The following is a 12,442-nucleotide window of genomic DNA, read 5'->3' as shown; positions in this document are numbered from 1 at the left end:
AATCCGTCCGGTAGCGCTGATATTGGATTGTTGGTTTTATTGATTTTTATGATAGGTAGATCTGTCCAGCTTTGTCGGTTTAGAGATGTTACTAAAAGTTGGTAATGTTTTATCTACGTTTTTAGATAAGACATATTAAAATCGAAATAATATATAGAAGAACCATGTTTTATATCTATTTAAACATGGTACTGCTATATCTCTAAGTGATCACCGTTTGTTAATCCAAATCATGTCCATCTTATATCAGTGCAAAAGAAAAGTAACCTATCTATGTTAAATGCTATACATGATAACGCAGTCACGCATCGAACAGTCCTGAAATTGATTTCTTTGATTTCTCATATTTCTAGATATTTCCCGTACTTTGACGCATATATATGGGTAGTAGAGATTGTTCTCTTTCCAGTAGTAGCCTTTTCAACATAATTCAACTTGTGAAATTCTGTGGGTTTTGACTTAAAAAAATCGTCTGTTTCTTGACAAATTTCACCACAAAAATGTCACACTTTCTCCAGGGTATTAACTTACTTATTTGATCTTTACATAGTTTTCTATTCAGATTGCTAATCCATGTGGCAATTATGCATGCTTCTTCCCTGCCTAGAGGTAAAAAGTGCATAGTTTGCATGAGGTTCTAGGTTAATAGCCACCTAAGCCTACCACAAAGTCTTAGCGGAGTTGTCTCCATTTTTTTCAAATATTTTACCCGGGATCTTTTTTTTCAGCTCAAATAACTATTTTTCAGAAAATGATATTTTATTTTATTCTTCTTCTTCTTCTTCTTCTTCTTGGCGTTCACCGCCTACACTGTCACCCCTGATCCAGCAATGAAGGATGCTGTCTTCTTCAGATCCTCCTTCTTGCCGTGCACTTTGGTTTTCATTGGGGTGCTGTTTGGCCACACGCTTTTTCTTTGGTTTTCCAGACGTGGGCATCTCTGCAGAATGTACTCAGCAGTTTGCTGTTCCAGACCACAGGGGCACACCGGAGAGGGAGACAATTTAAGTTTTGTGCACATGTGGGCATTTAACCTGTTATGTCCTGTGCGGAGCCTAAAGATGATGACTTGTTCCCATCTTTCTAGTAGGTGGTAGTCATCCTTGGTTGGCATTGGCTTTGTAAGTGCTTTGATCATTGTCACCTTCTCCTCGTGAGTAATGGCATTTTGTGGCTGATTATCTGTAGCTCCAAGCTTGGCTAATCTGTCTGCATTCTCATTTCCAGGTACACCACAGTGTGCAGGTATCCATTGTAAGGACACAACTCTTGTTTTGCATAGACTGAACAGTGCCCTGGAGATGGATGTTTGTTTGGAATTTTCCAGTGCTTGGAGTACTGACAGAGCATCCGTGAAGATAACCACGTTGGGGCAGCTCTCTGGAGACTCCTCAATGAGTTTAATAGCTTGTTTGATGGCCTCAACCTTTGCTCTATAGTTGGTACAGTGCCTTCCGGTTGGGATACTATTTGTCTCTGATCTTCCCGAGGTATACAGTATGAAGATGCCAGCTCCTCCGTCTTTTATTGCAGCTGAGGCTGAGCCGTCTGTGTACACATGTGTCCATGTCTCTGACGGATATGTGTCTTGGATCATGGCCTGTGTAAAGAATAGCTTGGACATTTCATCTGAAGTACCTGGGGGAAGACCAGGAACATTGGTACGTATAGTCAGGTTGGATTGGTCATGTTTCCATGGCTCTGGTAGATCTTGAACAGTGAAGGGAGTAGTGGGTTGTCCAAGATGCTCTGCAAAGGTTTTGTTGAGCTTCTTGGCTTCATGTGCAAAGCTGCCTCTTTTTAAACGATTTTTTGTAAGCCCTTCTAATTTGGCTTTCATGGGATGATCTGGAAGGTATTGGTATTTGCTGGTTTGTACCAGAGTTTTGGACTCTCTTCTCTTGGCAAGTGGAGGGATGGCGGTAGCGTCTTCCATGGCCTTAATGGGTGTTGATTTTAGTGCTCCCGTAATGATCCTAAGAGCCTGATTTTGCACCTTGTCTAACCTCTGCTGATTTGTCTTGGCTGCTGTTATCCAAGCTGAGGAGCCATACTCTAGGATGGGTCTGATGGTCCCAAGGTATACTGTCTTGAGTATGTTTTCGTGTGCTCCCCAGTTTGTATCAGTAATTTTCCGTAGAATGGGAAGCTTTTTCCGTGCCTTGCTTTCTGCGTTGGTTAGATGTGCCTTCCATGTAAGGCGCCTGTCGAACGTTACTCCCAGATATGTTGCCACCTCCACTTCTGCAAGTGGGGTGTCACAAATCTTAATATAGCCAGCATCTGTCTGCTTTGGTGACAGTGAAAACAGGGTTGTGCAGGACTTCTCAGTGTTGACCTGAACACACCGTACTTCTGCCTAGGCTGAAAGCCTGTCTGTGGCTTCTTGCATCCTGTAGTTAGCAGTTGTTGCATATTCCTCTGAGCACCAAAGCACCAAATCATCCGCGTAGAGAGCAACTTTGACTCCTCTTGGAAGTTCAGCCACCAGATCATTGATGAAGAGAAGAAAGAGAGTAGGAGAGAGTATTCCTCCTTGGGGAACTCCATTTCTCTGCAGAAACTTATGACTAGAGGTTCCATCAAGGTTCACTCTAGCCCTTCGGTTGAAGAGATAGGACTTTATCCATCTGTACATGATGCCTCCAATACCATTCCTCTGTAGTTTCACCAGAAGACCATCCACCCATACCTTGTCAAATGCTCTCTGAAGGTCAACCCATGTCACTAGAGTAACCATTTTTGCCTGAAAGGCATTTTCGATTTCTTGTGCAAGGTATGTTGTTTGATCCTCTGTTGACCGGAATGACCAGAAGCCAGCCTGTTGGTGGGCCAAGATATTGTTACTTTCCAAGTACCACTTCATGCGTTGGTTTATGATGCTTTCCATGGTCTTCCCCACTGTGCTGGTGAGACTAATAGGGCGATAGCTGGCTACTTTCTTTTTGTCCTTTCCACGTTTTAGGATAGGTGCCATGATCGCCTCTCTCCAGACCTGTGGAAGTTTACCCTCCTTCCAGCTCAGATTGAAGACATCTAGAAGTGTTTTCGTAGCAAAACTTCCCATATGGGTCAGCATCTCATTGGTGATGTGGTCTGGTCCTGGTGATTTCTTGGCCTTGAGCTTTTTCAGTGCTGTAAGTAGCTCATTTAGTGTGAGTCTTGTTTCCATCACTTCTTCCTTGCACTTTTTGGATCTTCTCTCTCTTTCCTCCCTTCTAACTTCTCTTTGTCGTCCTCTGTTGACTGTGATGTTGCTTACTTTTTCGTAGTTTTCAGCAAACTTATTTGCAGCCTGTTTTCCAGTCAGCAGAGAACCATTTTCGTCTACAGATGTAGTGCCTCTTTCGCTTCCGCCTTCATCATTCAGTTGCCGTGTAAGTTTCCAAAGCTTTGTACTGTCTCTTTCTAAATTGAGTGAGGCAGTTTTTTTCTTTCCAGCTCTCTCTTCTGGCCTGGATCTTTGCTCTCAGAAACTTGGCCCTTACCTTTTGGAGTTTTATGTTGTTGGTTTGGGACGGTTGTGTTTCAGCCTCTCGCCTGGCTTCTGACAACTCCTCCTGAAGGCCCTCTACATCCTTGTTCCAGTATGGCTTGTAATCTCTCCTGGAACCTCTAGGAATACATTTTTGGCTGCCTGGAGTAGGGCTGCATTGAAGTCCTTTGTGACTTTGTTGATGTCCCTGCCTTCAGTTCGAATCTGTCTGCAGGTTTCATCTGTAAGCTCTCTGTATTTTTTCCAATTAACCTTTTTGTAGTTCCAGCGAGGTAAGCTTGGTTCCTGTATGGTCCTGGATTGCAAGGTGAGGTAAACAGGACGGTGATCGCTACCGCGATTTTATTTTATTTTTCATTCTACATATTTTGATGCAATTAACTACACATATATCTAAAATAGTTAGTTCCTATATGAAGTTTGTATTTTTAGTTACACTGCTTACTAAACAGATTATTTTCCTTGTGTAAAGAAGGCGTATGGTAAGTCTCTAGTTATTGCCCTTTGACTGTTACACATAAGTATATATAGTACATATAGTGATTAATAAACCCTAGTCACTTTAACTATTTAACAACGAAATAATATGCATCATTTCGACCAGTAGGAATTTCATCTGAAACTGTGTGTTGTCCTCTGAAAGCTTAGTCAACGTGACACCGAATCAGAGATTATTATCATTTTTATTACCTGACTGAAGATTTTGCCTGAATAACTAGTCCATTACAAGATACATTTAGAGGGGTGTAGATTTCAACTTAGGTCTGGAGCAAAAGATTATAGATTCTGTTTAAATGAGATGAATAACGGTAGTTTGTTATCAACAAAACATACTATATGGTAAGGGTAGATTTCCCGGAAGCGCACAACACCCCAAACACAGCCGTAGAGCCATATGACTTGCAAAGTAGGTCCGGAACAAAAAGATCCCATAACCGAAAAAATACCAGACGGGTTGCGTAAGAAATTCAACAAGTACATTTTAATTATATGCAACATACTGAAAGGCGGTAAGGGTAGATAAAAGGGTGGATATGTTGTGGGAGACTGGAAAGCCGCAAACTAAAGGCCATCACTTTATTCCTTTTAAACAGTTTGACCTACTCTTGTGTGCATCTAGAATTGCTGAATCGTCAGCATATAAAAGTGACTTGTTCCTTACAACAGCTGACATATCATTAATGTATATCATAGATAGCAGGAAACCCAATATAGATCCTTGCGGAATGAACTCCAGAAACATTTGCTGCCTATTAAACCAATTAATGATGTCTTTTTCCAAGACCATTTCGTGGGCTGAGCGCGAAACTATTGTAACTGTATATAGATAAAGAACAAGATACAATAGTTTTGCGCTCAGCCCTCGATTTGCTTCTAGTTTCAATGCAGGTATGGAATGATCCACAATGTCGAATGCCTTCTGTACACAACAACAATGTTACCTTTATCCATTTAAAATCTTATGTAATCAGACACATGCATAAGGCATGTATAAGTTAAAACAATTCTGAATCCAGATTGAAAATTATACAGTAAATTGTCATTTTTAAAAATAAAATCTGTAAAAAGATCCTTTGGAAGCAAAGAATGCAACCAAGAAAAATATTAGCAGACTCGGTTTAATTGAGTCAGTTCATGACAGGTTATGAATGTGCAACACCTCTCACCTTTCAATTTAATCATAAACAACTCTTACAAATATCTTAGAGAAAACACTTAGAATAGATACTGGTCGGTAGTAAATTCCAACTTCTATTTTATCATTTTTCTTATACAATGGAACAACACCTGCCGACTTTAAGTCATCATGAACAAGACCTTGTATCAATTCCAAATTTATGACATGGGCAAATGGATCAGCAAATAAAGAAGAGCAATAAATCGAGCAGGGTTGCTTTCCAAACCAGTACCTTTATTAATGCTAAGTTTATTCAAATGTTTTAGCATTTTGTATTCTGATACAAGAAAAAAATGAATAGCCGTCTTTAGATATACCTTTGGCAGCATAAAAAATTAAAATAAAATCTTTACCAAATTTAAAAGATGGACATGATAACCTAGGAACTAGGTTAGATGCAACAGTAGTAAAAAAGCTATTGAACTTTTCAGCTACTTTCATTTTATCAAAACATTATTCACCATACATCTTAAGGCTTATATTCTGGCAGGAAGAGGATTTATTCTTCTAAAATGGCGTATCAAGCCCTTTAAGATGATTCCATGATTTTGAATCATAATTATTCTGCTCAAGAGTGCGTGGAAATTAATAATGTGAATGATAGCTTATGTTTTATTTTTCAGTTTCTTGAAACTGTCATAGTTAATGTCAGACTTTTCTTTCATTTTGTAATTGTAAAATGCTTTTGTCACGTTCCCTAATACATTAATACATTATAATACTTCTATGCTTATCCATTGTTCATTGCCTTGCCTGGTATGAATCTTTTTAACAGGAGCTAATGTATCTGTTGCTTTTAATTTAAAATTTTGCCATGCAAGAGAAACGTTATCACTGGTTTAGACAGTAGTCTAGTCTGTAGAAAGTGATATTTTTTGCGCCCTCCTTATTGTACCTTTTTAAAGAATGGACTCAGTAGAGCTATTTTCCTTATTTTCTTTGCACTCTTTTGCTGAAATCACAAGGCAGATCTATGCTTGACATGTAGGTAGCATTTTCATAATGAAATAATCACATGACAAAATTAGTCATGGAAACTTAGATCGTACACTATGACTAGGGGTTTCATTTTTAGCGGATTTTGCAGTTTGTGTGTTTGACTGAAAATATTTTTCTTGCATCAAATATAAACCCCGCATTTTAAAAACAATTATTCAGCACTGACAATATTCTTCAAGAAAATGTAAGTTACAAGCAATTAAAATGGTTTCTGATGTGTGCTGCAGCCACTAGAAATATGCCATTTTTATATAGAATAAAGAAGAACAGTTATTTAGTGTGTTATAACCTATATTTGCACACACCTCCGCCATGCCTGTTCCAGTTACGACGTAAAATGTTTAAGTTCATAGACAAACATAGTTTTGTCTAGTCAGGATTCAACAATCGTTAGTTTACGAGAAATTAAAAACAGTTCGTCAGTTTTCGGAGTAGACTTCAGTAACATGTAGAAATTGAATGTTACTAAGTCCACGTTTGCAGAATAGGTTATATTTTGGTATTTCTTTCCTTCTGGGTCTGGACATGGATGTACGTCTCCACATAACAGAATCATATACTGTATAGTATTCAACCACAAACAACATGCTTCATGAAGAGCATAACACATATACAAACAGATAGAAAGATAACGGCAAATTTCAGATGAGATACAGACAACTAGATATTATATTTAACGACCATAAATGAATATATAGCAATATAGATACAAACAGTATTTTGAACTTTGGTTTAGCACTAATTCTAACAAAAACATAGCTACAAATATATCCCAAAAATATAAGTATACCCATAATTGCTGTAACATAGTTCAGCCATGATTTAAACATGCAAACACGGTTGCGATAAATAATGTTATTTTGCCATGTAACTGCATACATTAAAATTTGACAATTCTGTTCTATGTGAAATAATAAGCACAACTTGCTTAGGTAGACGTATTGAATGTTATTGTTTGTTTTACACATTGGGGTTATCATTACATTATTATTCAATTTTACATATCAAAATTCAACTTACCTCGCCATATATACAATCCGTTTTGCAGTTTGAATCGCACAGTGAACAATCGTATTTTCGACATTTGGAAAATGAACGAATAGACAGAAAGACATATACATGGAAATAAATGTTTCATTTTGATTGATATTTCTCAAATTAAAACAGAGTATAAACAACCTACCGACATAATTTCCGTAATGTATGTTATAGAAAAGGATCCACCGCATTCACATAATTAGGTAGTGTGCATGACTCACAAAAAATACAGGCCACATTTATATAGGTGAGATACTCCAATTAAACATAATCAAATATCTCAGACACACATGTCCCAACATCAAACGGTGATCGAAGTCTGCATTTATTCGTTAATTTTTATTATAATTTTCTTACATAAATGAAAAAAGTAAAATCTATGACAAAACATTTCTTGTAAATAATATGAAAATATGATTTATATACTTTTACTGGGAAAATGTATGTTCTTTTCAGTGAAGAATTTCTTTTTTTTTTATATTTTCCGTAGAAAAACAATTCCTGACAAGTATTTATTAGGGGAACATTTTCCTGACATATCAATTGTATTTGTGGTCTTTCATTTATCACCGCAAATATATCAAGTTATTATCAGACTTTTAATATGAACTGATTTATTTCTTGTAATTTGGAAATATAATTCTTTATGAAGAAATGTTATGCGAAAAGGGGTTTTTTATATCTCGGTATATAAATCAACATTATTCTGTTCTGTATGTGATTTTAGAAAGCATGGTTTTAATTAAATTATAGCGCGATGATAAAAAATGTTATATTATATATATGGAAAACATTTATGTCCTTTTAGTGAAAAAATCCATTATGCGAAAAGAAAATTTTCAGATAAAGTCAGAAACGATTTTTATTTAGCGACAAAATTTATTTTTTACCAATACAAAATTTATTTTTACCCATACATGTGTGCTTTGGTTAAAATTTTACTACAGCAGTCTTTATGTTGTATATGCGAAAAGAAGTTTTTCCTATCACGGTGTATAAACTTGCCAAAAATTATTTCCTTTAAAATAGGAATGTATTTAACTTCAGATATGTGATTTCATCATAATGTTACCACATTGATGAAAGGGAAATGATTCTATATGATTTGGCAATACATGTATATGCCTCCATTTCGCATAGAATTTCCATTTGCGAAAATGCCAGCCATTGCTATCTCTTGAAAAGGAATTGCTACATAACTTTCAAATATAAATCCCCATAAAGCTTCTGGTCCTGACGGTATACATGTAAAATATTGAAAGAATGCAAAGAAAGTATATCGCCAGTTTTTCTTGTAATTTTTAATAAGTCTCTTGCGAAAGGCAAATCTCACGAGACTGGAAGCTTGCAAATTTTTGTCCTGTTTTTAAAGAAGGGAGATAAATATGATGTCATTAATTACATTAACCGCAGGGCACAGTTCTAGATCCTATCTTCTTCTTAATCTACGTCAATAATTTGCTGACTTTATGCAGCACAGTGCTTTAAGACTCTTTGCGGATGATAGTATAATTTACTATGAAACTAGAAATGACTCTTAACTTCTCAAGTCTGAGTTTGAAGCTGCTAGTAAATGGAACAGGATTGGTGATGATGCATTTACATCCTTATAAATGTAACATCCTTAGTATTACCATTCAGTTTAATCATAAACTACACCATCATACTCTAAAAAAAGTCTTCTAAAGTCATAGAGCATGCACATAAAGCTATAGTAAGACTAAAGTTAGAACATCCATGTACTTTTATGGACCCGCATATAAAAAGCCATATAGATAAGACTGTAAAAAATCAAAGAAGGGCTGCTAGATTTGTCACTAATCGCTATTATAATACAAGCTCAATTTCTGATATATATTAACAAATTTTGTAACGTAGCACTTGGTCTGTGTACCTGAAGTTTGTCTTGAAACACAACACCATTATGCCAGTTCTAACATTTATTTTCTTAAGACAGCGATGCACAATTAGTTACAAATGTTCAGACGAATTTCACGAATATAATCACTGTTCAATAAGTCTTTTAAAACAGTTCTGTTTACTGATCTATTTAACAACATTTCTTAATTATAAATATATTTCAAACTAGCTTTTACAATGCTTATTAAGTTTCAGCTCATGAGAGCGGGACGACATGTCCCTTGCCCGTCACCATCTGGACAGCTCTCTCTGATCACAGAGCATATCGAGTTTATAAAGGATTATACAGGAAAACACAGCAGACACATTATTTCACTTCCTGTCCACCTGGTAATTAAACTTGGATATTAACGAATGTTTTACACCCCGAGCTACTGTAGAGTTGACAAGTTTTGTCTGACTTTTGAAATGTACAGTTAAAATCTTAATTATCCGAAAGAAATACCAAAATAGAAAAAGAAAATTATAAACCTAGGTATTACATTACACATTATTAGAGATAAGAAGAACAAACCAGAGTTTTTTAATAATTATCTTTAAGACTGACCATCATGTAGTAGCTATATAAATATCCGGAAATGAATTCGTTAATACCAGCTGATGCAAGAACAAGGCTTGGACATGGTAACAATACATCTTTAGACATATTGGCACATCCAAAGATTCCAACAAATATTCATTTTTTTCACCTATAACTCGGACGTGTTTGTTATTTTACTTGTTGATACTTCAGTTGGGAGGTGTTGAGGTCAGCCCATGACCTGTGAAACACCCATGTGGAATTTGTAATAAGAACGTAGATTGAAACACAAAAGCCATCCAGTGCGATGGATGTGACATTTGGTATCACACTTAGTGTGCCAATATCGGTCCGGACTCTTTCAAAATTTTAGAGCGGTCGCATGTTACTTGGATTTGTCTACGTTGAGGGTTACCTAACCTTTCATCGCTTCATTGTATAAATGTTAAGTCTCCTATTTGTGAAAATTCAGTTCATCAACTTGCACAGTCTGATAGTAATTCTATGAATTTGAACGAAACTATTGATAAGTCACATAGTAAACGTTATTCGTCCATGATACGTGGAGACAAGTCAGAACTTTTCCAACATATCTTACGTCTCGATTGAAATGCCATCATCTCACTCTGGTAGTACTGAAACTGAACCAACTTCGTCTTTCCTTGGAGAATTACATGCACCGTCTGAATCATCTACTCGTCATAGTAATCATATGCAATCCATAAATGTTGGAAAAAATAATCTCGATGTTTTAGTAATAAACTTTCAAAATGTGAGAAATAAGAAAACTTACATAACATTATATCTAGTCGAGCGCCTGATATCATCTTAGGCTCGAAAACGCATGCTGACGCAAACTACTTTAGTGCTGAATTTCTACCTGCAAATATTCCCCCAGAACAAAAATATCAAATTTTCAGGAAAGATAGGAAAGAGCTGATCAACAAAGGCGGGGGAGGGGTGGGGGGGCGGGGGGCGTTTTAATCATGGTGCGACCTGATCTTCCGGCTGAGGAGTGTTTAGACTTACACTTTAATTGTGAAATTAAATGGGCTAAAGTTTCTGTTTTAAAAAATGAAGACTTTCTACCGTTAATCTACATTAGAAGCTTTAGAGGAACTCCAAAAGTCTCTTTAGTTATAATTAACAGTGAGCCATCTTAAAAGAATATGAAAATCTTTCTTGGCGGTGACTTTAATTTGGGAGATACAGACTGGGAAATAGGTTGCTCGAAAACTGGCGCAAGAGACAAATTGCTTTGTGATAAGTTACTTAACATCAGATCAAACTATTTATTGAACAAGTTAATACAATACCAACTCGGCAAGGCCGTATTTTGAATCTTTTATTTACTAGTCATCCAAGTCTTATTCATCGTCATACAATATGTCCACCGATTGGATTAAGCTGTCACGATATTCTTTCAGTTGTAACTTTTATCAAACCAGTGATGAATAGAAAAGCACTCAGTATACATTTACAAGAAAGCTGAATGGGATAAAGTCAGAGAAGATATGTATATGTTTCGGGATAAATATTTCCGTTGTAACCCTCCACTCTGTATAGCATAACTGGACTTCCTTCAAAAATAATCTATTTGAATCTATGGATAAGAACATTCAAAAGAAAAAAAATGAAAGGGAAACCGGATGTATCCTAGATGAAAAGGAAAATTATATGTACCAATGTTAATGAAAAAAAAAAAGTTGTATAACAAAACTTGTAATTCACAAGATGATAATGCTAAATAACAGTTTAATAGCATTCGTAAAAAAGTTAGAAATGAACTTCAAACTTCATATTAGATCTACCAATACGTCAACAACTCATTAGAACCAAATAGCCACTGCATATCTAAAGAATTCTATAAGAATATCAAATCTCGAAAACAGGACACTATGAGTATTGGAACTTTGAAAAAGGACGGTCGTAAAGCCGAAATGTCAAAGATAAAGCTGATTGTTGGACAATTCCTCTCGGTATTCACAACAGAGGACCTTAACAATATACCAAACAAGGGGATCCACCACATCTATCCACGAATAAGATTCCGATTTCTTTAAAGGGAGTGTCCAACAGTATTAAAAGGCTGAACATTAAGAAAACGAGTGGACATGATAAAATATTCCATTGAAAGAAACTGAAAGTGAAATATCTCCTATTCTACAAAGTTAATATATCAACAATCCCTCGACACTCATGAACTTTCCATGGACTGGAAACAAGCAAATATAGTACCAATTTTCGAAAAGGGGAATATAGAACTAAATCGTCAAATTATAGACCAGTTAGTCTAACTGCAGTGGTGTCCAAAATGTTAGAACATTATAGTAGTTTCACAGATATAGAGAATAATAGGTTAGTGCCGTAGATGAGAAAGTTTATCTGGCGAGGTGGAGGAGGTTATCGGGTGAGCCGAAGGCAAACCTAATAATGTCCGGAGCCGAGTAAGATAAACTTTCTCCATCTTGGGCACTAACCTATTATTCTATTTATCTTCTCATTACTTCATTTTCCGATATTTGGCAATTTATTTTATAAATATAAATGTGCGACAACCGTTTTTATGACGTCATATTCGTAATGACGTCACTTATATAATGACGTAATCAGAGACACAGTAATGTGGTTACAATTAAAAATCGCAATAACTTCTTCGTCTTTGAATAAAATAGAGAAAAGTGGAAACTTCACAGGTCGCTCAACACGACAAAAACGAAAATGTTGCAGGCTCGGTTTGATTGAGCCTGTTCATGGACGGTAGTGGAAATGCATGCTACCGTCCACGCCC

The sequence above is a fragment of the Mercenaria mercenaria genome, chromosome 5 (genome assembly GCF_021730395.1).
Source record: "Mercenaria mercenaria strain notata chromosome 5, MADL_Memer_1, whole genome shotgun sequence".
Taxonomy (NCBI): Eukaryota; Metazoa; Mollusca; class Bivalvia; order Venerida; family Veneridae; genus Mercenaria; species Mercenaria mercenaria.
The sequence above is the reverse complement of the archived record's forward strand: the minus strand, read 5'-3'. Positions refer to the sequence as shown.